The following is a 25,626-nucleotide window of genomic DNA, read 5'->3' as shown; positions in this document are numbered from 1 at the left end:
GTCATTTGGTGATAAATTTCAATGATAATAAGAAGTTAACTCTGCCACTGTCCGGGTTTCCCTCCTCCCTCCTTCCCTCTCCACCCCCACCCCCCACCCCGTTCCTCCCTGGGGACACCATCCTGTCTGGGCTTAGCCAGATTCCTCATTCTGGCAGCTAAATCAGTCTTCCCCAAGAGAACAAGGCTTTCCAGCCTCCTACATACAAGACCTTCTGGCCAAGGGAAAGCTGGTGTTCCTTATTGAAGATAAGAACAACACACCCAACTCTGCTATATGTTGGAAAATCTCAGTGAAAGGGGCAAAGATGCTGTCTCTGCTTCCTCAGAATAACCCAGAATAATTCATACTATTGCCACTGCACCATAGCTTTCATCTGGAAATTTCATCCTGGAAGACCTAACCCTGGCATAGTCCACAACCACACTAAGAAGCCTGCAACGCTAACGAACACGTTAGCATCTCTCCCTGAAGTTGCTTAACTCAAGCCTCGGGCACCACCAAATTCATGTAATTCCAGCAGACACTCTTGCAAAGACTCAGACACACAGTACATTCGTGATGATGGTTATTTCTCAAGGCTGGCTTATTTGCGGCATTTCCATATGTGAAGGGTGATTAAAATCTGTGCTTTAACCTAAAAATCATTCCTTCCTTTGTGTTCCCCTGGGCCAACTGATCATCAGTGGAACCAGTAAAAGAGCTTATGGGACTCAGCCACCTCCCAAGATAAAATTTTAAATAAGAGCTAATCTGCTCAGATAACATAATGGACGGCAGACCCATAATGAGGTTTTAACAAAAATAAGAATGTGAGGAGGGCGGCACCCAACCTCGGTGGCAACCGGGCCACTCCCTACCCGCACACCTACCTTCTAGTCTCACTCTCAGACACAGGAAGGCAATGGGGTGAGGACTCCCAGAGCTGCATTGATAGGTGCTCAAGACAAACAAGCACGGCTGTTTCCCTGGAAAATCCACTGTCATCCAGGGATGTCCAGGCACCTCTTCCAAGACTTGTTCTCAGCGTGGGAAGTTATTGAACTTGAACGATGAAACACAAAAGAGGAGGGTGATTGCTATCATCGTGACAACTGCCCTTCCCTTCTCCTGGGCCAGATAGGGACTCAGCCGCTTCCTGTTTAATATTCACAGGAACCCTTTATTTTTCAAATAGGAAGCTAAAGCCTAGAAAGGTGAAGAATGTCGCCTGCCCCCTACATAGGCGAATGAAGAAGCTGGCCCTGCCCGACCCCAAAGCCCAGCCCTTGACCACTACTGCACCATCCTGCACTCAGCATGACTTCACTCAGCACAATGCCACTCTTCTCTGGCCCTCTTTCTGAATTTTACTATAACTTTGAAACCTCTATCACCTGCCCATTCCCAGTTACATGATTAACAAACCTCCTTGCATGTATTTTCTGTATTTCTTCTTAAATGTCTTCTTAATGTCTATAGCCAAGAATTGTTGGAATCCCAACATGTGCCAGACGAGGCACATCTCCCCTTGTCTTTTAGCACCCTGCTGACATTTGCCTAGTTTGGTAGGTGCGCTGGTTAATCGTGTGACTGTCAGGCATACCCTTTCATTGCTAGTAATTTTCACCCAGGCCTTATTTAATTTGTAAACCGTGTCAGCAGGGACTATATGCTCCCTAATGCCTAGCTTGGTGCTTGGCTCAAGAAACTCATAAATGAATAAAGAAAGGCAGAGAGGAGGAGAAGAGAAAGAGAGATGCTTAAATCCCTCCATTCCTTGAGTGCCAGCTGGAGAAATATGTGGCAGCTGCCCTAAAAGAGCTCTAGTCCAATGAGGAAAATGGACTTGGAAGCAAATAATTAGAATACAACGTGAGGGACGCCTGGGTGGCTCAGCGGTTGAGCATCTGCCTTTGGCTCAGGTTGTGATCCTGGGGTCTTGGGATCGAGTCCCACATCAGGCTCCCAGTAAGGAGCCTGCTTCTCCCTCTGCCTGTGTCTCTGCCTCTCTCTGTGTCTCTCATGAGTAAATCAATAAAATCTTTTTTAAAAAAAAAAGCACAATGTGAGAAGGACTATCAGAAAGACACAAAGTACTATGAGATCAGGATCAGGGAATCTGGAAGGCTTCTCAGAGGAATGAAATCTGGCATCGAAAAACATCGAGGACCAGCTGCTGAGGAAGGCTGGAAGAAAGCCAGGCCAGGTGCTCTTCCGTGCTCTTTGGTTTAAGTCCTGCAGTAACCATAGGTGAGGGGCAACATCAGGACCATTTTTACAGAGAAAACTGAGGCCCTCTAGGAGGGTTAGCTGATTTGCCAAAGACCACAGCTTAAAGTCAGGAGCCCAGAAGTCCTCCGCTTTATTGTGGATGGTCAAGCCAGCAAGCTGGCCGCTTAAGGCCTAACACTCCTCTGTCGTTCTTAAAAGTTTCAGGTTTTGCGGATCATTTGATGATTTGGCCTCTCTGTGAACAAAAGGGAGTTTGTTTTCAGGTGCGTTTTCCTTTCATTCTTTAGACTCTCCTGCCCTCCCGTGGTTAGATAGAGTTATAGCCACCTGGGCTTGCTTTGTGCATCACGGTGCACACTGACCCAATAAGGAGGGGTAAGAGGGGAGAAGGGGAAGAAGCAGGGGTATATTCAATTATATTTATTTGCAAAGAGGTAGTGCACCCATGATTGGAAAGCCCAGCTCAAGGGGGGGCTGCATGTCAGGTAGATCATGGAAACTCAGGAACAAAAAACAGTGGGAAAAGGATTGCTCTAGACAAAGCTGCTATGTGAGGTTCTGGATCCCACAGACTTGCCTCCCTCTCTACATGTCAGGTTCTGGACCCCACAGACTTGCCCCCCTCGCTACAGTTTTGCCATGTGAAACTATGTCTTCAGTCAGTGATGAAACAGAAACAGCCTGTCCCTGCAGAGAGGACATCTGTGTGAACCCCACGTGTCAGAACCAGATCTCATCCTTGGTCTCAAATGAGTATTTGAGAAATACCTACAAACAGCAGAAACTACTAGCTTTGCCTTTTATTCTTCAGAATTCTTGCTACTTTCAGATAAGAGCCAGGGTGAAATGGGCATGGCCCATCCGAGCAGAGGAGAACACGACACACAGCTAACAGAGGGCATTCCATTATTCAAGACAAAAGGCCTTTTATTGCCAGGAAAAATGGCCAACCCTCACCGCTCTCAGTAAAGATGGGAAGAAACTGGAAATAGAGCACAAAGTGAAAAATATTTTATTTTATTTATTTTATTTTTTTTTTAATTTTTTATTTATTTATGATAGTCACAGAGAGAGAGAGAGAGAGAGAGAGAGGCAGAGACACAGGCAGAGGGAGAAGCAGGCTCCATGCACCGGGAGCCCGACGTGGGATTTGATCCTGGGTCTCCAGGATCGCGCCCTGGGCCAAAGGCAGGCGCCAAACCGCTGCGCCACCCAGGGATCCCTATTTTATTTATTTTCAAAGTGAAAGATTTAAATCAGATGCAAGGAAGAAATTTCCAAAGGGAATGTGAATGGCAGTGTAGTATGTTGCAAAGAAAACTGAACTCAAAATCTAGAGGGCTGGATGTTAGTTCCCACGCTGGCACAACCCAACAGGGTGACCTCGGGAGAGTCGTGTCACTGTTCCCAGTCCCCTCCTCTGCAAAGACAGTGTCACACTCAGCAGTCTCTCTCTGTCCATTCAATACCAAATGTTCATAAGCCTAAGATTCTGTGATGCTTCCCTTTGGAGACTGTCAAAGGGAGGCAGGCGGGGTGGGGGGGGGAGAAATATTTTAAACCGTTTCCATTGGTTTGGACACAGATGTACTCGCCACCAGGGAAATGCTACAATGGCCTTTTGGGATGACCTTCTATTCCAAAATCAAGGGAATCTGAGGATGCTTCCCAAATAGAAGCATTTCACCTGATGGATAAAATCCTAGCATCTCAAGATTTTAAATGTTAATGGTCCTCTAATGCAACCCCCTGGCTGATGTTTCAATCCTACCACTAGTATTCGGGCTCCTCCTTAAATACTTCCAATGCCAAGGAACTGCTCCTTTTCAAGGCAGTTCAAGCAGTCTTTGAAAAGCTGGTCTTTAGAAGGGATTTCTGCATCCTTAGCTAAAGTCCGCCTCTCTATAGCTGCTAATCACTGGTCTGAGCTTTGTCTTTGGAGTCAGAGAGAAAGAAACCTAATTCTTCTTTCTCCTAATAGTTATTCAAAGATTAAAGGGTATTTACCAGGTTCCTGTGACTCTTCTCATCCAGCATCCACAGTACCTTCAACTACCCTCCCGTCCAGCTTGGTTTGAAGTCCTTTCACTGTTTGGAGTGTTCTCTTTCAAGTGTCTGATAAAATAGTTGAAGCGTTCATGCAGGATAGTGGTCAAGAGCATTGATTCTGGAGCCATACTACTTGGGTTCAGTTAGAATTTGCTGGATCTCAGACAAGTTACCATCTGTGTAACCATGGGTAAGAACTTACCTGGAGGGTATGATGCTGAGTGAAATAAGTCAGTCAGAAAAGGACAAACATTATCTGGTCTCATTCATTTGGGGAATATAAAAATTAGTGAAAGGGAATAAAGGGGAAAGGAGAGAAAAAGAGTGAAAATATCATGAGGGTGACAAAACATGAGACACCTAACTCTGGGAAATGAACAAGGGGTGGTGGAAAGGGAGGTGGGCGGGGGGTTGGGGTGACTGGGTGATGGGCACTGAGGGGGGCACTTGGCGGGATGAGCACTGGGTGTTATGCTGTATGTAGGCAAATTGAACTCCAATTAAAAAATTAAAGATTTGGGATCCCGCGCAGCGGTTTGGCACCTGCCTTTGGCCCAGGGCGTGATCCTGGAGACCCGGGATCGAGTCCCACATCGGGCTCCCGGTGCATGGAGCCTGCTTCTCCCTCTGCCTATGTCTTTGCCTCTCTCTCTCTCTGTGTGACTATCATAAATAAATAAATAAAAATTTTTTAAAAATTAAAGATTTTTTTAAAAAAGAACTTATATTTTGCTATGTCTTCTTTTTCTCATCATAAGGTGTGGGTTAAATGAGTTAATATGTGTGAAGCACTTAAAATGGTGCCAAGCACAATGAAAGTGCTTGACAAATTGTAGCTAGTATTATTATTACTGAATTATTACTGAATATTATTACTGAAATATGGCTTCACAAAGGAGAATAAATAAATCACCTCCTTCACTGCAAACATTATGCCTTTATTAATAAACCCTTAAGAATTCATTAGGTTTCTTCGGGGTCCACCAGTACACTAAGGGAAGTACAATGAACTTCCTACCAATTAAATCAACTATCACTTAAAACCTCTAAACCGGTTTTATAGACCCTACTTCTACACTTTTTCCATATCATACTTGGTCAGAAGGGGCTCTACAAAGGATGTTTTCAACAAGGCAAAGATGAAAGTATACCTAATGTGTTTCAACATCCTGAGTGGTTTTGACAACTGGGGTAAGTGTTTGGGGTTGCATTGGTGATATGTAAATAGAAATCTAAGCAAACCAAAAAGGAAAAAAAAAAAAAAAAAAAAACAATTTCATTAAATCTAGGAAAAACAAAACATTGTGCAAGAAAGGAAAAATACTCGTTTTTGCCACCATTAGAAGACCAGCCGCTCTGTTTTGTATTTATTTTGTAACCAGCGGATTGAGGAATTGGAATTTCAAATCAGTGGGAAACAAAAAATATTTTTAATCACTGTTTTTATTCACGCTCTGTCAAATCTTTCTCCCCTGCTTGATAATAAATCCTTTAACACCTCGGGCAGGTCCCACAACTTCCCGGTTCCTTGCAGTCATTAAGACCCAGGCCCATCCTGTAACAAGTCTGGGCTCACGTCTGACTTCCTCCTGCCTCAGTGCACGTCAGATCCACGGCCCGAGGGGCTGGAGACCAGCCTGCCCTGCAGCACCTCCTCCCTGCTCAGACTCCAGACCCCCTGGAGAAGGGGTGGGGGGGACCCCTGAAAGGCAAAGCATCTCCCTACTTAGCTCGAGTCACCCTCGCTCTGGCCAGTGAGACCAGGCCTGTGGGGCCCAGGCCCCAAGCTGACTCTTCCATGGGGTTCGTGAGTATCCTGGCTAGAGGATTCGAGAAGCTCCTCCTCACTCTATGGGCTGCACTGCATGGATCCCCTGATGTGGGGGTGCTGCTCTAGCTCCATCTCTCCTATCTTCCCAGATCCCAGCCTTAGAGGCCCCCGCATTGTGGGGTAGCCTACTTACACGGAGTCTCAACAAAGGGCTCAAAGCCAACCCCCTCCCTCATAACAGCCAACCCCCTAGAGATCAAGGCCCCTCCCGAGCCAGGACGAGTCTGGCAGGCCGCGGCCCTGCTGCCCCCGCTTCTCAGCCCTGCGGGCTCCCCTGCCTCTTCCCCCTTTCTCAGGGGCCCATCAGCAAGTCTGATGCCCAGGGCACGAGATGCCCATCTCCCTGCCCCACAGCCGCACACCCCAGCTTCCCAAATGACCGTCTGAGGGGTCCCTTCATTTGATGTGAGGGAAGGAAAAGCACCCCTGTGCTCCCTCTGGGGGGGCAGCCAGCCCCTCTTACCATGAACACCGCAGCCCCCACAAGGCTAATCATAAAAACTCCCCTGTCTCTGGGCACCTTATATAAAATGACAGATCAGATCCCCCCCTTCCTACCCTTTCATCCTGTGGTGGCTGCAAATTTCTATCAGCACCTACTAGGTCGTGGAGGGAGGTATCTGTCTGCTTCCCTCCGCCTCTTCTTAAAAAGCAGGAGTCTTGGGGGCACCTGGTGGCTCCGTGGTTGAGCGTCTGCCTTCGGCTCAGGTCGTGATCCCAGGGTCCTGGGATCGAGTCCCACATCAGGCTCCCTGTGCCTCTGCCTGTGCCTGTGCCTGTGTGTGTGTGTGTGTGTGTGTGTGTCCTTCATGAATAAATAAATAAAATCTTAAAAAACAAAAAGGGTAGGAGTCTCTGAGCTTCTTTCTATCAGACTGGGGTTTTAGTCACACTTCTGGGACAGCATCTGTTTCTGCATCTGTCTCCCTGACTGAACTGTGTGCTCGGTAAAGACAGAGGCCATGTCTCACTCGTTGGTGTATCCCAGCCCCTAGCACAGCACCAGGCAGGGAACGGGCAGGCCCTCCATAAGTGTAGACTGAATGAAGTGGGATCGAAAGAATAATTAATGGATGGATGGATAAATAGGCAAATGATTTATAGATAACAGATGGATAGATAGGTGGGTAGATAGATGGGTAGGTGATTGATAGATGATGATGATGATGATGATGATAGATAGATAGATAGATAATAGGACCCCTTTCCAACTCCCACTGATGGTGACAAAAATAAACCACCGCTGGTCTTGTGTGTTCTCTCAGCCTGAGATGTCACAGGCAGGACAGTGAGAAGTTTATTGAAGAATCCCCTGGAAGGGACGCCTGGGTGGCTCAGTGGTTGAGCATCTGCCTTCAGCCCAGGGCGTGATTCTGGGGTCCTGGGATCGAGTCCCACATCGGGCTCCCTGCATGGAGCCTGCTTCTCCCTCTGCCTGTGTCTCTGCCTCTCTCTTTCTCTCTGTGTCTCTCATGAATCTAAAAAAAAAAAAAAAAAAAAAATCTCCTGGAATTGATTGTTTCAGGTTCTCTTTTCATCCTCTTACATCCTATTCTTCCTCCTTCTCTCAGGTTCATTAAGCTCAGATACAAAGATATTTACACTATACTAGGAAGAAAAAACAAAATACTCTCTTCTTTTCATCTAAAACATCTGAATGAAAAAAAAATAAAAATAAAAAAAAAATAAAATAAAACATCTGAATGAGAGAAGTGTGTTAAATATCCCTGGTATTTATAAGAAGTGAGATTTGTCCAAAAAGTCTCAAAAATGTCCACCATTCTGGAATGGTATAAAATAACACTTAAATAACTGTCTCACTTAGAAACACTTTCTAAAAGTCAGGTATTTGGGGGGGGGGGGCGGTGTGGACAAAAAGCCTGGCCTGCCCATGGCTAGTGCTTCTCCTTTGTTTCTTCCTAAAGGCCCACCATCCCAAGGACATAATCCGTCCCGAGCCACGAAGAAGAACCAGAAATCAAGAAACACGAGATGCAGCCTTGACCCTCCCACCAACCTCCATTTGGTTTCCTCATCTGTGAAATGGGGACTTTGAACTTTAGGAATCTTAAGAAGCTGTCTACCTCTAAAATTCTATAATTTTAATTTAAACTCTACGTACTTGAAACCCATGAACAATCTGACAACAATGAAAGCTCTTCTTGAAAGAGAAGGTAATTTCCAAATCAACTGTGGTAGGCTGAATGATACCAACCCCCAAAGTTGCCCGTACCCCACTCCCTGGATCCTGTGAATATGTTACATTACGCAATACAGCAGACATTGCAGAGATAGTTAAGTTTACAGACCTTAAGAGAGAGAAGTTATTCTGAATCATCCAGGTGGGCCCAATCTAATTGCATGAGCCCTTAAAAGCAAAGGGATGTCCTTGGCCAAGAGGCAGCAGTAGGAGAAGTCAGGGAGATTTTAAAAGGTGAGGAGGACTCCACCCACCCCCGAGCCATATGAAAAGCATGAGGAGGCATGCCAGCAGCCTCTAAGAGCACAGTGAACCACCAGAAATTGGGATGGGGGGACCTCAGTCCTATGGCCACAAAGAACCAAATTGGGCAGCAACCTGAATGAACTTGGAAGCAGATTCATTCTAAAAGTCTCCAGAGGAGGAGGGGCACCTGGGTGGCTCAGCAGTTGAGCATCTGCCTTTGGCTCAGGGCATGATCCTGAAGTCCCGGGATCAAGTCCTACATCGGGCTTCCTGCATGGAGCCTGCTTCTCCCTCTGCCTGTGTCTCTCATGAATAAATAAATTTTTAAAAAAAATCCAGATCTGCTGATTCAAGTCCACACTCTTATCCATACGCTGTCTCTCTTTAACAGAACTAAGAAAACAAGAAGTCTTGTTCAAAGCTATGTTCACACCTATTGACAAATGGCCTAATACATAGGGACTATACATAAATATCCTAGACTAAACTCCCACTTGCATACATCAGCCCTGCTTTCCACTCTTGCAACCATTCCGCATAAATCATATTTGGGATAAAGATGGGTTCATAATATCTACAGAAATTGGATGTGCAGAAATGACAACAAAGCCAATGAATTAGCAACAATATTTTTCCCATTGTTGCATCTAGCCCTTCACGTGGAATCAGCGTCTCTCTCAAAGGATATTCGGACTCCTTATTCACTATTCATGTCATCATTCCATGCCCCACAGTGATTCTCCCAAACCACATTGCACCCCCCCAACTCCCTCCTCCGACCCAGCTGGGCAGGCAGCTGGCATGCTGAGCCTTGCAAGTGCTCGGCCACCCTGCCGTGTTCAAGCTGTGCACTCACAACCACCCCCGAACTCACCCACACGTGCAGCAGTGGAAATGGAGACACGCACTCCAAAAGACTTCAGGTGTCAGGTGTCTTTTGTAAATTGTACACAATCTTAGAAATAGCATAGAATTCTCTAACATCCCTTTTCTGCTCTACACTTCCTTGTCTGTCTCCCCAGTTTGCTTCCCTCAGTTGACTTCAGGAGAACGTGGTGGAGCAAATCCAACACACATAGCCATCAAGCCATGCTTGGATTTCTTCCTCATGATTTCTAGCATTGGCATTAGAAATAGAGGTGGAAGGACGCCTGGGTGGCTCAGCAGTTAAGCATCTGCCTTTGGCTCAGGGCGTGATCCCGGAGTCCCAGGATCGAGTCCCATGTCGGGCTCCCTGCTTGGAGTCTGCTTCTCCCTCTGCCTGTGTCTCTGCCTCTCTCTCTGTGTCTCTCATGAATAAATAAATAAAAATATTTAAAAAAAAAAAAAGAAATAGAGGTAGAGGTAGAAAACTGTTTTTTTTTTTTTTTAGAAAACTGTTTTAAAGAAATGTGAAGAAATGTGATTTCTTTTTCATGATATTATCTTCTAAACTTTCCTCTTTTTTTTTTTTTTTTTTTTTTTTTGTGGAGAGAAACATCCTACGGAGGGACATACTACAAAGAAACTTCTGGACATCCTCTGAAATTATCGAGTCTCAACTGGCAAATGATGCGGATTGCCATAGAATTAAAACTGATTTTTTTCCCTGTGCTGTATGGCAGGTCGAACGGCTTGTTGGCTTTTGCAGATCTGACCCCGGTAGATAAAAATGAACTGTAAGTATGATTCCCTTTACACTCCAACATGACTTCTGCCACTTTGGAAGGATTAGAGAAAAAAAATGACAAACTTGCTGTGCAACCGGGGCTTGGATCAAGGTGACCAGCCAAAGGACCTCACCCCTACAATAACAAGTGAAAACAGGAGTAAAAACAGAGCAACTCAAAGCACGGCATTTGGCACTTGAGTTCTCTGGATGTAAACGAAGCAGTGTGTTCTTTTAAATTACATTATGTTAAATGAGCCCCTGATTCCTCCCAATCTTCCCACAGAGGGTTGTAGGGGACAAGGGAGCCCCTTTTACATAAACTGAGGAAGTCTTCATTCACAGCCAGAGACAGGTGCAGCCCCACTGCAGAGCCAAAGAGCCTCACTGCCTACAGGGCTGCCCATCTGGGATGCGGAATTCACCACCTCCCCTGTCCCCAAGAGCCTTAGTACTGCAGTTAGTGAGGTCGCCATAAAAAAACATCCAAAAATCATTACAAGTCCTCATGGGTTTCTCCCCTGAGTAAAGTGAATCTGTGAGTCCTCGTGCAGAATGCCCCACGAATGCTAGGTTGAGAGAATAGGATCCTTTCTGGGCTTCAGAGCTTTCAATCACCATCCCTGAGTGGCCTGGTAACGATCTGGATGCAGTTACCGTCCAGCAACTGGTTCCACCATTTTGACCGACGCAAGTTAGATTATTTGGCCAAGTACAAATCAATCAAATCTGATGTTCAAAATTTTTTTTTTTTTTTTTTTTTGATGTTCAAAATTGATCAATCAGCTCAACCAACTCAGCACGGGCCAGTTGAGAGCCAAGACACATCCTGGGTGGAATTCAGGAGGATAACAAATTTCTCCAATATGGGACAAAAAAAACAGATTCTGATACAAAACCAGTGGAACATTTCTGGTAGCCAGATGGCCCGTAACCATCGGCCTCAAGACCAGTGATCCATTCCGTTGCTGCTGCCTGGGGATTCCTCGGGCTATGCATTTTAGGGAGTCACCACCCTTGAAGTAACTGGCCTTACTCTGACCTCATCCTCAGGCTGCCTGGACCACTTCATTTGTTAAAAATACCCCCAGAACCGTCCCGATTTCAGAAAAAGCAGTGCAGTTGTGGCCAATGCTGATGTTGCTGAAGAAGCCAGCAAATCAGGCCACTCGGATTCAGGTCCAGCTACTCCACTAACTGGGAGAGCCTTCTGCCCCTTTCTGGGCTTCTAGTCCTAAGGGATCTGGGAACACACCTCGGGGTCTTTGGGGGGGGGGGGCATCCAACCCTGTTATAGCAATGAATCTCAAAAAAAGGAGAAATAGAATGTAGGTACATGGTTCATCCCACTGACTCTCTGCCTGCTTTTCTCTCCTACCACATGCAGATGAAAACCAGAAGCATAGGCTTTCTTAAAGAAAGGAACTAAAGCTCCAGTCGTACCCATCAGCTCTCATCTTAGCACTACTCTAATTCTTCCAGAAATGAAGCATGACAGTTGAGTCTGCCAGCAACTTTGCCCCCCCTGACCTTGGCAGCATGGAAAGAGTACTACTTTCCCACTGATCCGAGAGTCACTATTTGAATAATTACTCGAGATAATCACTACAAATAAACTTTCTCTCTATAATAGTAGCTATTCCACTTCTGGCTTTAATGTTACTCACCTTCTTCCAAACAAACATCATTTCCCAATGCCTGGAAAGTTCCAATCTGGTTCCAAATTTACATATTACTTTTCCATTATCTCAGGGCAGCAATAATAATAATACTAACAGTTACAACATCTTCCTTCTCCAGGAAGAATCCTGGCCACTTCTTGCACTTTTCTGGTCTGGAATTCTCTTATGGGCTTATTTTTTTTTTTCTTTCTCCTCCTCCTCCTTAGTGGAAAATGTTACTTCTAGCTGCTGGATTTAATTTAATTTAATTTAATTACAGCATTTTCCACACATGCCCACGGGCTCTTGGTAATAGTTGCATTTTTAATAAATCTAATATATAATAATGACTTTGTTTTTAATTTTCCACTGAGAGTTGGATCCTAGGTTGAATACAGAACTCCAGACAGGGGCGTCTGGTTCACTCCATGTGATTGGGTTTCAGGGAACCGACGGGCTCCTAATTGGAAAGTGACTGAGCCTTCACCTTCTATCCCTGCACACCTGTGTTTAATGTCCTCAGCAAAGGATGTGAAATGACCAGTCATTTCAGTCAAAATGATCAAATAGGTTGTTCAGGCATCCCCCAGGCTGGACGATGAAAGGCCAAGCGAGGTGTGTAGGCAGTCCCTGGCCAAGACCATTATGCACAATGATTTTGATGAAGGACCTCCTGCTCTCCACCTGTGGCCACGTCACCGGGCCAATTCAGAGACGTAATTAAATATAATCCAACCAAAAGATGACTCCTGTGACCACCGATCTCTCCTTTACAAAGACCATTCCATAACCATTGTCAATGTTCATTGACTGGCAGCTCTATGACTATTGGTCCAAACTCAGTTAATTCAACTCTGTGGTAAATTAACAAAGCTTAGGGTTTTTCTTCCCTTGTCTTCCTCCCCTACCCCGAGTGCTCAGTAGAGAACACAATACTATAATATGTTCTCGAAAATATCTAGGGTTACTTTGATTGGGTACTACCATGGGTCAGACACCATTCTAAGTGTGTTACTCATATGACTTCGTACAAGCTTCTCATGCTATTGTCCCCATTCAATAGCTGAGGAAATGGAGACCTACAGGGTCCAGACAGCTTGCTCAAGTTCATCCTGCTGGTAAGTGTCAGAGTCTTCCAACTGCAGAGTCTAAGCTGTCCACCACCAGGTGTGTTTACCAAGTAAAGCCCAGTACAGCAAAATCTGAAGCCAATCAGTGGGAAAATCCTCTACTTTCTTTTTTTTTTTTTTTTTAAGATTTTATTTATTTATTCATGAGAGACACAGGCAGAGAGAGAGGCAGGCTCTATGCAGGGAGCCGGATGTGGGACTCCATCCCAGGACTCCAGGACCATGCCTTGGGCTGAAGGCAGGCACTAAACTGCTGAGCCATCCAGGGATCACCAATCCTCTACTTTCTTAATCAACTGGGCACCCTCTTGAGGTCAAGCATCACAGACCTCTGGTCTCCCAGCCAGTAACTGAGATCTGTCCATAGAAAACTTCACTACGGATTCCAAGCAGCTCTGAGAAAACTGGACCAGCAGGACAAGCCACAGCCTCAGAATGAAACCAAAAAGGCTGCTACACTCTTTCTCACTTGCCCGTTGCAGGGGGCATTTCTCAAAAAGATGGTGTAGGGGAGCAGTTTCACCACGGCGCCCTGGCAACCTTCCACATATCCCCTAGGCCGTGCAGGCAAAAGCTTGAAGCACAGATCATCTGAGGCATCCCAAAATGGCTCATGCTTTTCCCAGAACACAAGAGCATGGGAGGCCCATGGGGAGCTGCTGGGAGGCCATAGCCTGCTCACCTCCCTGCCTCCCCTGAGAGGCTGTCATGAGACAGCTCATCACCGCCTCCCAGGTTCTGATACAATATGGAGTCTTTGGCATGCCTCCCTCACAGCAGAAATGCAGAATATAAATCTATGTAGCTGCAGTTTAGGATTGGCTCTTCGGTAGTGGGGAATCCATAAGTCAGGTTGCAAAGATCCAGCCCCTTTGTCTGGGTCGTACTTTCCGGTGTGAAAGATAAGGATCACAGGGAGCTGCATACCTATTGTTTCTTCTGTTGTATACGTAATAAATGGTCTGAATCTGAAGGTGGTTTGTTTTATCTCTACCAGCCCAATCAGTCAGGCCTTGGCCTTACATTGTGTCTTGTGTGTGTGTGACGAACTGCCCCATCAAATTGGTCACCTACTCAGACAATGTAATGAAAATGAACCAGAAAGAGTATGTTTAAATAGGAGCTCTCATTTCAACGGACAGGGTAAGCTGATACCACCACCCCCAAATTTATATATATTTATCAAACACACACACATTTCTATTAAAAATATCCCTGAGAGAAATTTTTTAAAAAGTTGCTAATCTAGGAGCATTTGCTTCTATTTGCCTTTTGTTGAGCAAGCTAATGGATTTGGGAAAAATAAATGCAAATGCATACAGTTTAACAAAATTAATATTTATTTTCCATAAACAAGCTCAGGAGAATTCTCAGTGGGCACATATTTCCACATCAGACTTTAAAATTAATTATCAATTCTGAATTTCAGAATCTGTGTGAATCCAAATGCTAAGATGTGTCTGAGGATAGATCTCATTTACTCATCAGGTCTCATATGGGCCATAACAATAAAAAGAACGCGGGGAACTCCCTGTTACATGGCAGGATTTGAAAATGAACTGTTCTGGTTAATAAATACAGAGATGGCCAATTTTCAAGTAGTTATGTTCAAAGAATTATGTGGAAAAAGGATTAACATTAAAAGTGCCACGAACTTATTTTAATCGATTTGTGATGATTCAAGAGTCAACTTGCAAGACAAAGAAAATGAATAATTATTAAGTGATTTAACACACAAAAAAAAGTAAAGGAGATAATTCTCATCCTAAAGACCCAAACAGTCTGTTGGAGACAAGCTGTTGATTAATCGCACTAGAAAACGAGGCAACAGCATCAAACACCTCAGACTTCCCTCTGGGAAAACCAGTTCTCATACACCAGGAAGGCAAAGGGCAGTTGGAGATCACCTGATGAGGGAATGACAACCATATTCTTCTTTTTAATTTTTTCAAGTGCCTTCCTGTTTCACTAAACTAATCAGTTGTTATAAATCCCAGGTATAATTGGCTTCATGGACAGCATAGACAAAGGAAAATTAAATCACTCCCTTCTGCAAAATATAAATGTGTCTGACACACCTAATCTCACTGGTACACTCACACAAAAAAAGTTACTACAAAGTCATCAACCTTTCCAGTTGGACTCCTTAACTCTGTTTTATTAAGAATGATGTCATGCACTACTCCTTAGTTTCTTTAAAAAAAAAAAAAAATTCTCCATTTCTTTCCCCATAGAAGCATCTAACCATAAAGATAGTCTTCAGACTGTAGCCATTTGAAACTTATCCAGTTGGTTTCAAACCAACCAACCACTGGAGGGAGAAGGCCAGAGAGGGGAGGAGGGGAGGTTGACACGGATGCTAATAACAGTACTCCTGGGTAGGAAGGCCGCCAGTCTGAAGGCACTCTGGCAAACACGTAACCAACGTTGCATTTCATTTTACAACAAGTTCAAGGCACAGAGTTACTTATCTCCAAGCAGTGATTGGGAAGATAGGCTCGACGGTGGGGTAACTGACCCAGGATCACCATGTTTCGCATGTCTTGCCAGAAGTCCAGCCACCGGGCACCAGTACCCAGAGCCCAGTGAGCGTCTGCAGGCTGCAGACCGTGCCAGGGTCTTCGGGCAGGTGATCAACACCTCTGAGCTCCTAAGTCTCACGGCAGGACAAGGGGGCCTGAAGTGGGGGAGAAACCAGCCAGCCACGGGGAGACCTGGAAGAGGCAGGCGGCCACAGTGGACTGGCCTGTTTCTCCCTCCCACTAAACCATTAGCACTTTAAGGACAGATGTCCTGTCTGCTTAGTTATCATCCCCTAAGTTCCAGGGATGCTGCTCCGGGCACAGGGGGCTTGAAAAACACTTTGTCACACTGACCGCTCATATGACAGGTTTATCGAATAAGTTGGCACACAATGGGGCGTCACCAAAGCAGGGCTTTATCTGCTCCCCTATTGCTTCCACAAACCAGCCCCATAACCAAGTCCTCTCTCTCACCCCAGATGACACCCTGGGGAGATCCCACAGCTTTCCCAAGCACTCTTAGGGAATATAACATGCAACTGATAAGCACCCAACACCAGTCCAGATGAATATTACATCCAAATTCCTGTACAGTGGGAAATTTGTCCTCCTCCCTCATGACCCCCCCAGCTCGGGCCCAATCCCAGAGGCCATTGGGGAGGAGGAGACACTTCCCATTGTTAATCTACCTCCTCCGCCATCTGGTACCTGCTGTTCCTCTAGTATCAGGCCTAGGAAGAAGCGATAAGAGGAAGAGTACAAAAAAGTCACATTTGACAGGCACAGTTATATATTTGGCACCCAGCATACTCTCTTTTTCATAGATTTTTGTATGTTCTTTTTTTTTTAAGATTTTATTTATTTAATTGAGAGAGACAGAGTACAAGCAAGCACATGGGCACATTCCACCCTGAGCACAGAGCCCAACAGGGAGGTGGGAGGGGGGAGAGCTAGATCTCATGACCCTGAGATCATGACCTGAGCCAAAACCAAGAGTCAGACCCTCAACCGACTCCGCTACCCAGGCTCCCTTTATGGGCTCTTTAAAGGCCTCTCCTTAGCAAGGGCCATGCTTTTCCTCCTGCTGTCCCCCTAGGACACTTTCACGGGCATGGGGGGCCTGGGGTTGCTAACTACCAACCCCTCTGTGCAGTTCCTGTGTCTCTGCAGGAGGCTCTCCCGGGAAGGATACCTGTAAAAAAAGTTGCTTGCATTGATTGGCTCCACACTGGGCCCCAGGAAACCTGCCCATTTTCCCAGCGTTTGAGTAAACAAGCTATTCCCAGCATATCTGTCTCCCTCCACACAGGTACGGATTCAGCCTGCACCTGGTGACTTCAGACTTCCCCAGCAGGGTTAGTAACCATCCCTTTCATTTTCTACTGTCTGATGCTGGGACATCGAGGACTTCCTGACCCTGAGAGACTGGGCCTCCAAGGGGTAGCCAGTTCCTAGAGACCATAAACAATTTACCCGCGAGGGCACCTGTCACATATAAAACCAACCAATCTAGAGCCCACATCCCCACACACCTCCTCTATCAGGCTCTTACCCTCCACACCACTATTTACCTGCACCAATCACCCCAGAACCAGGTACCAATCAAGTAGGGAGAGCCCCTAGGACCAGAGCCCACGACAATTGTTCACCCTGGCTAATTCTATGTCTGCTTACTGTGTCACCATTCCTTCCTACATAAACCATAATAAAGCCTCTTACTCACAGTTTGTCCCTCCGCCTGCTGACTGTCCTGGTGCCTCCCAGTGGACACCCACCCCCAAGGGGTGCCATGCCCCATTCTCAGGAACTATAACAACCTATCTTTTCTTTTTTTGTTTTTAATTTTATTTTATGATTTTATTTATTTATTCATGAGAGGCACAGAGAGAGAGAGAGAGAGAGAGAGAGAGAGGCAGAGACATAGGCAGAGGGAGAAGCAGGCTCCATGCAGGGAGCCCGATGTGGGACTCGATCCCGTAACCCCAGGATCACGGCCTGAGCCAAAGGCAGACACTTAACCGCTGAGCTACTCAGGTGTCCCAACAACCTATCTTTTCAATGATAGGAGTCTCCTGATCTGTTGGCCTTACTATACCTCACATTTTCTATTAATACACTATATTTTACATAGGAAGGCATCAAACAGCAGACCCTACATTTTTCCAAGCTCCTGAGCACATTGACTCAACCTTTTGAGGCCCTGTGCATGGCTTAAGTTGTGGGGACTCTCTACTCATGCCCCTGAGAAGGAGTAAGGACAGGCTACAACCCTCACCAGAGGAATCCGTGCCCTCCAGTCTCTCTATGAATAACCTCCAACATCTTTTATAACCTTGAGGTGGGTGATGAGTGAAAGGTAATGGAATCATGTTGAAAGTCTGTCACACGTACCCTGTAGGTGCTGTACCACCTGTGAAACCATTCTCAGTTCTGGGCATCAGTTAAACTAGACACACAAAGAGTCCTATTTTAATATTCCCTCACACAGGCCTCCTGGATCCACGGGTCTCCTCATTTTCCAGCCGTTGGAGAGTCACAAAGTTGTCAAAGTTGTGTCTAGAAGGAGCTTCAGTCATCAGCTACAAACTCACTCTTATTTTATAACTGACAAGCCATCAATAAGTGAAGCTTTTTATTTCAAAGCTTTATAGGAAATTAGAGAGAAGAAAGCATAAAGAAAGGAAAAGACAGGGGCACCTGGATGGCTCAGTTGGTTGAGTGTCTGACTCTTGTTTCTGCTCAGGTCATTGTCTCAGTGATAAGATCAAGCCCTGCATTGGGCTCCATGCTCAGCACAGAGTCTGCTTACAACTCCCTCTCCAACTTCCCTCTCCCCTTTCTCTCTCTTGAATAAACAATTCTTAAAAAAAAAAGGGGGGGGGGAGAAAGATAAATAAAACCAAAGCAAAACAAAATAATCCAATGATAGCAATAATAAAAATCTCACCTAAAATCTGGCCATATATCAATGTATCAAGGTAGACATCAGCTTCACTGAGGAGGGCGCAGTTTCTATGTTCCAACACACCCCCATGCACATGTCACCATGATCCTGTATTGTCACTGTTGTCCTGCTCCTTGTCTCCTCCCTAGACCAGGAGCCACTCGAGGACAAGATCCAACTTGGCTTCAAAAATCCATCAAAAATTACTTCCATAGTCAAGACCCTGGAATAAAAAATATGAATAAGGTGCAGTTCCTGCCCTCAAAGAGCTTACAATCTAACTTCAGCAGGTGAAGGATGAGGGGGATGAAAATAAACAGATAATTTCATTTAAATTTAATAATTTAAAACAGTAAAAATAATCACTGCAGGATGTCTAAGATCATACGAGAGTGTAAGAGGCTAGCCAAACAGGCAGGGAACGTCTTCCTGCAGAATGACAGCTTTGTCTTGAAGGATGGAGGGAAATTAACCTGTCACACTTGGAAGGAAGGGATGACAGAAGGGCGCTTGCAGCAGGAGGCAGGGCCTGAGCCTAATGTCAGGCTGTGTGCCCAGAACCACCAGTCATTTGGTCTCCCGGAGAGTCCAGTTTAAGACCAGAAGCAATGGGAACCAGCGAGGAGGCAGCCTGGGTAGAGGAAGGGGGTGGTGAACCACATGAGAGGGAGCTTCAATTTACTTAAACCGAAGTTCATGGGGAGTTGCTGCAAGATCAGGACGTGCTGGGGAGACCTGCAGGTGCTCAGAGAGAGAGCAGCAGGAATAGGGATTTGAAGAGGGTGCTACAGATTGGAACACGCCTGCACAAGCATGGAGTCCCAACAAGCTATGCTTTTCCAAATCTATCAGGTCAAATTCCCATTCTTTGTCCCACTTCACTTAGCTCCATGGCTTCTAGAACCTGCAAAACGGATTTGATCTGCCAGGCTTAAAATTAAGACAATCTCTGACGAATCAGGCCAACCGGTCACTCTACCAATGTTGCTCATGTTGAGAATATTCCAACCAAGTGTTGTACGTGAGCCTCCTGGAGGCACCAGAACATAACCAGGAAGGAGAACTCTTTACTGAGCTAAGATCTTGGCAAATCCTTTCTGTGCTGTTTTCTATGTGGTGAAAAATAAAATGTTTTTAATTACTTGCTAACTATGCTAACTATAGCATCTCCTCCTCTAAAATATTATGAAGATTTGATCGAGGAAGTTCAATCTGGCCTATATTTATTTTATTACATTTCATAGGAATGGATTCAGGGAATAATTGTACTCGGTGGTGGAAATGAAAAAAGGATGCAGGCCCGAAACTTCAAACCCCCTAGGCCAGCAGGCAATTGCTTTACAGCATGCAAATGTCTTAGTGGGCATCCCCATGGATGTCATTTTCTCTTCTCCACTTTGCATTAGTCCTTTGGAGCTTTAAAACTTCAAATCAGAAGTTCCCTTTCACCAAGGGTCAGCCCTGCAAAATTGCTCCCTATCACCACAAACCATACTCCCTTTTGGGATTTCCAAGCTGAAATCGATTTCCTGAATTTACCAAATGCTTATTCTCATTACTGTTTTATATCCTCTAATTGAGGAAATTCTCTCTTTCCAAAGGCGTAACTATTTCCAACAAGATCCCACTGTTTCTCTGCAAGAAGCATGCCAGGAGAATTGCTGCTATACATTTCAATACTTTCTTATTTCTGCCAGCCAAAGGAAGGAACTTCACCAACATCATCCCCTCCCGCAATCAAGATTTATTTATTTCCACATCATCACAGGAAGCAACAGAGGTAACCTGCTGATTCCCTTGGAGCAAGAGGCTTGCAGGCCAAAGTTTTAAATTACTGTTATTTATTTATTCTTCCCTCTATTAGAATACCTCTCTGCAATGGTCGGTATCTATCTCCTCACCCACCCAAGTAAAAACACTCACTTAGGGCCAAGTGTTGGGGGAGGAGGGGTGGGGAGGGGGGAGCCATTGTAAAGGAATGCCAAATAACCAGAGCAGTGTATCTAAAGTGAGTGGATGCTCTGGACTGGTGTCATAATTACAACTATTATTATCTTATTAGATCTGTATAGGAAACACCGTGCTTAGACAAAAGAAAAGCTCAGCGGTAAGCTGACTTCCCCATGGTTATATAGCTAGAAAGCAGCAAATTATGGAGCTGCAGACTCGCAACCTTGAAGCTGCCAGACTCCACACCCAGTATTTTTTTTTTTTTTTTTTTTTTAGAGAGAGGGAGAGTACAAGCAGGGTGGGGAGCAGCAGAAAGAGAGGGAGAAGCAGACTTCCCACAGAGCAGGGAGCCCGATGCAGGTCTCGATCCCAGGACCCAGGATCATGACCCAAGCCAAAGGCAGACCTTTAACGGATTGAGCCACCCAGAAGCCCCACACCCAGTGCTCTTTCCTGTGTGTCTGCCATACTGGAGAGGAAGTGAACATTTTCCGTGCTAAGATCTGATTGGACCTATGGCTGCATTACAACAACATATGGCCTTCAAGAGATAACAAGTGCTGGCGTAGATGCAGAGAAAAGGGAACCCTTGTGCACTAGACAACTGTTGTGCAATCCAACTTGTTGGATTGTAAATTTCCACGATGGAGGATCTTCAAAAAATTAAAAGCAGAACTACCCTATGATCCAGCAATCCCCTTCTGGAAATAAATCCAAAGGAAATTAAAACACTAACTCAAAAAGTTATCTGCATCTCCATGTTCATAGCAGCATTATTTACAGCAGTTAAGACATAGGAACAAACTAAGTGCCCATCGGTAGATGAATGGATAAAGAAGGTGTGGAGTATATATACTAGGGAATATGATTCGGCTATAAAAAATGAGGAAAACCTACCATTTGCAGCATGGATTCCCATTCCCAACGTGGATGGACCTTGAAATCATTTTGCGAAGTGAAATAAATCAGAGAAAGACAAATACTATATGACCTCGCTTGCATGTGGAATCTAAAAAAATAAGACAAAACTCCTAGAAAAAGAAATCAGCCTTGTGCTTCCCAGAAGGGGCAGGTGGAGGGAGAATTGGAGGAAGGCGATCAAAAGGAACAAACTTCCATTTATAAGATAAATAAGTACTAGGTGTGTAAAGTACAACATGGTGACTGCAACTAACGCTGCTTCCTGGTACATGGGAAGCTGTTAAGAGAGTAAATCCTAAGAGTTCTCATCACAAGGAGAATAAATTTTTTTAATTTTCTTCTCTCTTTCTTTGTATTGTACCTAAATGAGCTGATGGATGTTAACTAAACCTGTTGCGATAATCATTTCCCAAGATACGTAAATCAAACCATCAGGCTGGATGCCTTAAACTTATACAGTGATGTACGTCAATGATTTCACAATAAAATTGAAAAAAAAAAGATATAGTCCTTAATAATCAGTGCTTTTAAAATTATATAAAACTTCAGATTTGTAAAAACCATCCCAGCCATAGTGCCTTACGATACTACTTTATACCTTGTCAAATAAATCCTTCCTAAACTGAAATGCAACCCTTCCATAGCACTATTTCTCTATTCAAATAATTCCATTGACATCCCATGATAAAGTGCAAATTCCTTGGTGGGTTTCAGAGCCCTTTGTTTTGAAACAGGGACTTTGGGCACTGAATCCCTATGGCTTCTTCTGGTTCACTAAGCTGGAACAGATTGTGGTGGACCAGAGGGCAGATCTAAGCCATCTGCTCTATCATAATTAAAGCTGAATGATAGGTACCCTCTGGGTACTTCCGGTATGCTTGAAATTTTGCCATAGTAAAAACTTCTTTTTTTTTTAATTACACACTCACAGTACAGTGTTTCCCAAACTTCAGGTTCCATGGAACACCTTCATAGTTTTGGCCATCTCTTAATTGTATTATTATATAATAGCATGTATAATATTTGTCTTTATATTGACTTCAAGCTGATCCACTGTTTTAACAAAACTTGTGCTAATAATAATATTAATGAAATCCTAGGTTTAATGATATCATTTTCTACTATACATTATAATTGATTTGTAACTATCAGAATGAAAATATTCCTATATATGCCATGAATATCACTCATACCAACAATGGTACACAAATCTTACTTTGGGAAATACCAATAGGAGAAAAGCATTGAGCCTTGGCCCTTCCTTATCAAGAACATCAGGTACTTGGGGCATCTGGCTGGCTCAGTTGGTAGAGCATGTGACTCTGGATCTCAGGGTTGTAAGTTCAAGCCCCACATTGGGCGTAGAGATGACTTTAAAATACTTTTAAAAAAGAGGGCAGCCAGGTGGCTCAGCGGTTTAGCACTGCCTTCAGCTCAGGGCGTCATCCTAGGGTCGCAGGATCAAGTCCCACATCGGGCTTCCTGCATGGAGCCTGCTTCTCCCTCTGCCTGTGTCTCTGCCTCTCACTCTCTCTGTGTCTCATGAATAAATAAATAAAATCTTTAAAAAAAAAAAAAGAACATCAAGAAGTTCTACTACATTGAAACAAAAAAGATGTTGAGGACAAGAGTAAGTACTGCCTGTGTAAAGTCTGAATTTGGCCAAGCTGAGAAAGATCTTGAACGCCACTCCACTCTGGGCATTTCTGTTATTCCATGTTTTTCATGACCTCAACAGTTTTGAGGAGCACTGGTCAGGCAACTTTTAGAATATACTTCAGTCTAGGATCATTGAATGTTTTAATCCTAGTTAGACATGGGTTATGGGGTTTGGGGAATTCACAGAAACAAAGTCCCTATGTCATTACTCAGGGGGTATATGACGGCAACATGACATCACCAGGGGTGTTCACCTTGATAATTTTGGTTAAGGTTTCTCTACAGTAAAATTACTGTTTTTCCTTTTCTATATTTTATGCATTGTAAATGAGTCACTAAGTTCAGCCCACACTTGGTTGGGGTGCAAGGGTGCAGGAGGATTAAGCTCCATTTCCCAGGGGGATAGGACACCTACATATATTCTTTGGAATTCTTCTGAAAGGAAGATTTCTCTCTCCTCCATTTATTTATTTATTTATTTATTTATTTATTTTTATAAATTTACTTTTTATTGGTGTTCAATTTGCCAACATATAGAATAACACCCAGTGCTCATCCCATCAAGTGCCCTCCTCAGTGCCCATCACCCAGCATTTATTTATGTATTTATCTCATTATCTCTAGCTGTATGGGCTCATGTATATTTATCTCATACTCTGGGCTACAATTCAATACTATACGTATTTTTTAATTATTCAACTTGTCCCAGCTTTGGCCATCAGGAGCTCTTTCGTGTTGGTGTTTATGTCCCTCTGACAAGCCTCTATCCTTTAGTGTTTTGAGCACTTCTTTATTTCCTGCCACAACAAGATTCTCCAGGTAAGTCTTGTATTTTCCAGGCTCTAATCCTAGAACCAGCTATTTCTCCAAGGAAGCCTTGTTCATTTTATTGGAGAACAGTATTTAGAAAACAAGATCTGGGCACTGGGTGTGCTTATGTTCTGGAGTGTCACTGCTTCTAAACCAGAAGGCTTTCTTTTAAAACATAAATAAGAGAGAGGAATGGGGGCAAAAGGGATGCAACAGTCACCAGGTTTTTGTTGTGCTGATCCCAGTAATGGGCAGAGCAGTGATTTACATTCTGGCTCCTCTTGGAAAACAAAAGAAATCCCACAGATTAGTTAGTTGGGAGGGACAGTGAAGGTAGATGGCTCAGAGGATGCCAGAATTTGAGAGAAATAGAAGATGGAGCAGTGGGAAGAGCCATGGATGACAATTCATCCCCATTTGCTGAGTACAGGCCTGCTATAAGCCTATTACTCCAGTGTAAGTATTAATAGCACCTCTTTCACTTTTAAAAATGTCCCAATTTGGACAATAACTAATCTGGTCACCCTAGAAACTGCCTTGAGGATAAGGTTGTGGTGGATAAATCACCAATGAAAAATTGAGGGTGTTTCGCTATGTCAAACAATGTAACCATTCCTTTTGCACTCTTACAGAAATTTCCGTGAAGATTTAAACCATTTCCCAGGGCACCTGGGTTTCTCAGTCAGTTAAGTGTCTGCCTTCAGCTCGGGTCATGATCTCAGGGTCCTGGGATCAAGCCCTGCATTGGGCTCCCTGCTCAGTGGGGAGCCTGCTTCTGTCTCTACCCTCACCCCACCCCCTGCTCATGCATGCACTTACTCTCTCTCATGCCCTCTCTCCCTCTCTGTCAAATAAATAAATAAAAATCTCAAAAAAAGGGATCCCTGGGTGGCGCAGCGGTTTGGCGCCTGCCTTTGGCCCAGGGCACGATCCTGGAGACCCAGGATCGAATCCCACATCAGGCTCCCGGTGCATGGAGCCTGCTTCTCCCTCTGCCTGTGTCTCTGCCTCTCTCTCTCTCTCTCTGTGTGACTATCATAAATAAAATAAAATTTAAAAATATCAAAAAAAATATTTAAACCATTTTCCAACATTCCTTGGATTTCAAACAATGTTTCTGTTAAACTTTCTGGCACCCACTTGGCCTCCCTGGGCAATGACCTCCAAAGAGGTCAAGAGTGTCCATCCAAAGAGCCCATGGTCTTCTAAATCTATTAATCCAGCAACTTTGCTGGCTTATCTCTGAGCTCCCCTTTGGTGCCTTAAGGGCAAATACTACAAATGGAAAGGAAAAAGTTTACCTTCTAATCATCTTTTCTTACCCTCGCAATCGTCCTTGAGCCTGCCTTATAGATTACGTGTTCACCTTCTGGCCACACCTTCCTCCACAGCATGTCCTTGCCATCCCTCGAGCCGTCATCTTGAAGGACACAGTGGAGTACAAGCCGAACTCCATCCTCTAGGATTCAGATTTTGAAATTTGGAACTGACATTTGTACAGCAAAAATGTTTCCCCTTACATAAGAAAGGCAGAGAAAATCATACAACGTAATTTGAAAACTCCAGTTGTCCACCCAACGAGTAAAACTTCCAGTATTTCCTGGCAACAGCAGAATGCAGGGAAAATGCGAAGTGCTAAATTTGGAATCTAGATGAACACTCACTCTTAAATAGGTTTTATAAAGCAAGACTAGCTCCAGGAATTGTGGTCCTAGAAAATTTAATCAACTGCAAAAGAGCCATAATAGTTTGTGCAAGTTTGAGAATTAAACGGTTTGAAATATTTGGACTAGAAGGGTCTCCTGGTTTCTTTCAAACTAAGTTGCTCCAGCAAGAGTTAC

At 44.4% G+C, this 25,626-nt stretch overlaps 1 long non-coding RNA gene across 3 annotated transcripts in view; it reads right to left on the bottom strand.

The window, feature by feature from the left end:
- Positions 1-25,373, bottom strand: part of LOC144307104 (uncharacterized) — a 47,865-nt gene extending 22,492 nt beyond the window's left edge. For 2 of the 3 annotated variants that reach the window (XR_013374065.1, XR_013374066.1), the window contains exons 1-2: positions 25,087-25,373; positions 18,449-18,668 (exon numbers count right to left, since the gene is read on the bottom strand). This is a non-coding gene — a long non-coding RNA (uncharacterized LOC144307104). The remainder of the gene's footprint in view (positions 1-18,448; positions 18,669-25,086) is intronic. The other variant, XR_013374067.1, reaches the window with a different exon arrangement.
- Between the last annotated feature and the right edge of the window lie 253 nt (positions 25,374-25,626).

The sequence above is a fragment of the Canis aureus genome, chromosome 38 (assembly GCF_053574225.1).
Source record: "Canis aureus isolate CA01 chromosome 38, VMU_Caureus_v.1.0, whole genome shotgun sequence".
Lineage (NCBI taxonomy): Eukaryota > Metazoa > Chordata > Mammalia > Carnivora > Canidae > Canis > Canis aureus.
The sequence above is the reverse complement of the archived record's forward strand: the minus strand, read 5'-3'. Positions and strand labels throughout refer to the sequence as shown.